At 39.7% G+C, this 4,361-nt stretch overlaps 1 pseudogene; it reads left to right on the top strand.

Annotated features, from left to right (window-relative positions):
- The first annotated feature begins 1,246 nt into the window (after window positions 1-1,246).
- LOC142436577 (cytochrome c oxidase assembly protein COX11, mitochondrial-like) lies at window positions 1,247-2,376 on the top strand (annotated as a pseudogene).
- Window positions 2,377-4,361: the final 1,985 nt, after the last annotated feature.

The following is a 4,361-nucleotide window of genomic DNA, read 5'->3' as shown; positions in this document are numbered from 1 at the left end:
ATTATAGTTAGGCTTGTGTCAACTTGGCGGGGTAGTGTGCTTAGTGGTTTGGTAGTTGGCACCTAGTAATTCCTCATCATGTGAAAGAACACAATTCAATCAATTCCATAATGGGGTCTGCTGTGCGTAGCCAAGCAGTTGTATGATTAGGGTAGAGTGTACCTCCCTTACTCAGGACAAAGCTCTGAAGCAACTGGAAAACAAATATTCTGTGTGAATGTGATCTACTTCCTTTATAAACAGATTGGTAGGGAAACTTGTTCGTTTCCTTCTGGGTTTGGATCCTGCATCTGGGCTCTTCAAGCTCTAGGTTTTGAATTTGACCGAAAGCTTGAAATAACCCCCGCCAATCCTGAGAGTCCACAGTGGCCTGGTATCTGACATGTGATCTGACCTTGAAGTAATATACATCTTCAATAACAAGTATGACTTGTTTTTATTTACCTGCCTTTGAAACTATCATCAAGTTGTGCTCCAGCCTATTGTAGATTTATCAGCCCCTGAAGCTACATAAGTCAGGAGAAGCCTAACTAAGACTCGAGGACTTAGAGTCAGAATGGAGGTGCCCACTTCTACAACTGCATGAGCAGTTCTCTTTATCTCTCTATGCAGCTCTGGTTTTGTTCTTCTAGTGACCTTATCCTTACATAGATGTTGAATGTTATCACATTGGATTTATCATTCAGTTTAGAAATGGCAAGATTTAGAGTCACTGAGTTTTACAATAAATACCGTGACATGCTCCTCCATTTATTTCTGTTATATTTCATTTACTACAATAATATTTTAAATTTTATATGGGGTTTTAAATATTTATATTGTATAATCTCTTATACCTTTCATTTTATGAAGCACATAATCTTGCTTTTTATTTTCCAAAAACCATTTTTGGGTGTGATAATGCAGATATCGTATAATTCCATAGCTCAATCACATCAAGACATATTGTACATTTGCTACCACAGTCAGTTTCAAAATATTTTCTTACTTCCTAAACTCTTTAATATCAACCCCATCTTACTCTGTCTGTCTCCCATAGCCCCACCCCACCATATCCTATTTTACTTGCTGTGTCTATAGGTGCATCAATCCCAGGTTTCATATTCTGAGAAAAACAGAAAAGATAATAATATAAATTCAGTAGGGTTACCACCAATGACAAAATACATCTGAGTAGAGTATACCCAATATGAAACAGAGGGAGAGAGAGAGAATGTTGAAAACCAGATCAGGTCTGGCTCATGGCATGGAGGAACTTGGAGCTGTGTGCCGGGCGCTGGGGTCACGCTGCGTTGCTGACCAGAGGCTAGAGCCCCTCCTCTGCCCATGGCGGAGTGGCACCCAAGCTCCTGACAGGGGACAGAGGCGGCTAGGGACGTCGGGGCTCCGGAGCCAGGCACTGGGCCTGCTTTTGCAGCCGCCTCAGGGGCCAAAGAGCACGAACCCGTTCATGCGCGCGCAGGAGGAGGCCTGGCGGCGCCGCAACAAGACTGTCCTCACATACGTGACCTCGGTCGCCATGGCCATGCTGGGGGCGTCCTACGCAGCGGTGCCCCTTTATCGGCTCTATTGCCAGACTACTGGACTTGGAGGGTCAGCTGTAGCTGGTCATGGATCTAACCAGATTGAAAACATGGTGCCTGTTAAGGATCGCATTATTAAAGTAACCTTTTTTTTCTTTTTTAAACATTTTATTAGGGGCTCATACAACTCTTATCACAATCCATACATATACATACATCAGTTGTATAAAGCACATCTGTACATTCTTTTCCCTAATCATTTTCTTTTTTTTCTCCTCTTTTCTTTTTTTACATTTTATTAGGGGCTCATACAACTTTGTCACAATCCATACATATACATACATCAATTGTATAAAGCACATCTGCACATTCCCTGCCCCAATCATTCTCAAAGCATTTGCTCTCCACTTAAGCCCTTTGCATCAGGTCCTCTTTTTTTCCCCCGCTCCCTCCCCGTTCCCCCCTCCCTCTAAAGTAACCTTTAATGCGGATGTGCATGCAAGTCTCCAGTGGAACTTTAGACCTCAGCAAACGGAAATATATGTAATGCCAGGAGAGACGGCACTGGCATTTTACAAAGCTAAGAACCCGACTGACAAGCCAGTCATCGGGATTTCTACATACAATCTTGTACCATTTGAAGCTGGACAGTATTTCAATAGAATACAGTGCTTCTGTTTTGAAGAACAAAGGCTTAATCCACAAGAGGAAGTAGACATGCCAGGGTTTTTCTACATTGATCCTGAATTTGCTGAAGATCCAAGAATGGTGAATATTGATCTCATCACTCTTTCTTATACTTTTTGTTGGAGCTAAAGATGGCCATAAATTGCCAGTTCCAGGCTATCACTGAAGTCAGCAACTAAATCTGCGTCCCATTTGTGATTTTTGAGAAATCATGTGTCTGACTTCTCAGAGATGAAATATTTCTACTATGTTGTATTTAATTATTGTGTACTGGTGATGGTTCAGCTTGCTTCCTTCCATGCCTGGACATCTTAACCACATTTAAAATCGAGAAAACAGGTTTAGCTTTTACCATAAGGAATCCACTTAAAGAGTGCCTACTTAAGAGTGACTGCCACCAAACTCTTAAGAGCTTGATAGTAGTAAGTAACTGTTTAGCTTTAAATATAAATATAAATATAAATATATATATAAAGAGAGAGAGAGACTTAATGGTACGGCTTAATTCATTAGATTGCTTCCAAATTTTGGCCCTTCATACTTGTATCATTTGAACACTTGATGTTTATTTTTGGCTGTGCACCAGACTCTGAACAGGTTGATTATTAAATCTCTCAAACCAGTGGTGTTACCTGCCTTCAGTGTGAATAGTCATTATTGTTAGTCCTTAACATGAAAGAGGTGTGTTACTTGCTCAAAGATTGCATGTTTTCTTCAAATTCTTATTTGTTTTACTTTTAAGATCTAGGACTGCTTTATATTGATTGTACCATGTAAATAATTAGGTTGCAATTGTGGTACCATGAAATCTCTCTATATATATGATTAACTATGATAGTTACAAGTCCTTCAATGTTAAAATATGTGTGGGGTTGTATACATATACTGATATCGAAAGTCTACCTGTAAACAAACTCTAAAGACACATTAAATTATTTTAATAGTTAAGAAAAAAAACCAGATCAGACCCAACATGTATCAGTAGGGGGGTTAACTGAAAAAGTTTTAACCATTCAAGCCAGGTTTATCATTTTGATCTACTATAATCATCTCTCCAATGCAATCTGATTAGTAACCAGGTGATTCCCATCCCTCTATTATGGACAGAGGGTAATCACCTGAGGTTTATTGCCTCGGTAGATCTCATAAATGTATCTTGCCTTTAAACATGTATCTTCCATTCTTTCTAAAGTTTAGAATAGTGTTATCATCTATTTCCTTTGAATCTGGTGACCCTAGAAAGGGACAATGCTATTTCTACTTTATCCTTTCTTTATTCTGTGAACACAATGATATCCCATCAAGATAATGAGGGGTTTATTGCTCATTCCTCAGATATATTAATGTATTTCCTTAACACTTGGAAACTTGACTTGTATTCACGCTAAAAGCTGCTCAGGTCTCATTCAAAATCACTAAATTTTAATGATATACCATGAAGTGTGACAATTTTATTTTACCTCACTTTCCCTAGATATATTATCATTTATTTTCTTAATATATTGAAAGCTGGTGTGTATTATTGTTAAAAGCTGTTCTCATCTCATTTAAAATCACTAAAGTAAGCTTTAATTGTATCAGATGAATTGTGATGATTTTATTTGTATAAAGCCTTTATTATTTATTGGTTCCACATTTTTCTGCTTACTGATAACTATTTAGCTTTTCTTTTATAATTGTGATTTGTGTTTATTGAATTTCTGGGGTCAGGCATGGATAAAAATCCAACTGCACTCTCCAAAACGCTCTGTGCCATCAGACACACACTGGGAAGTGGCCCACTGAAAGGGTAGTGGCAGCTCCCAGACTTCTGTGAAGCAGCAGGGGCCCAGAAATGCCAAACCCCACTGTCCTGCTGGGCAGAGTCCTGGGTGTGGTGTCTGAGAGGAGTGCTTGGGGGCTGTCTGCTCAGGAATGATGTCTCTGTCCACTTCCATAGGTGAATCCTCATTGATGCTGAGAGACAGCGGCATGGAGTCTGAACCCTGCCATTCCCGGCTTTTGCTCAAGGATCCTCCAGATGCCCACCCCAGTAAATCCCCTAGTTATACTGCCAATCTCTTACTGAATCTGTTCTAGACCACGTGGTACACAGGGTGGAAGCTCTTGTCAGTTTTTCCCTGTGATCTGTTATCTCAGGCACAGAGAGAA

This window comes from Tenrec ecaudatus, unplaced genomic scaffold, assembly GCF_050624435.1.
Source record: "Tenrec ecaudatus isolate mTenEca1 unplaced genomic scaffold, mTenEca1.hap1 Scaffold_423, whole genome shotgun sequence".
Taxonomy (NCBI): domain Eukaryota; kingdom Metazoa; phylum Chordata; class Mammalia; order Afrosoricida; family Tenrecidae; genus Tenrec; species Tenrec ecaudatus.
This window is presented reverse-complemented; position numbering and strand designations above follow the sequence as displayed.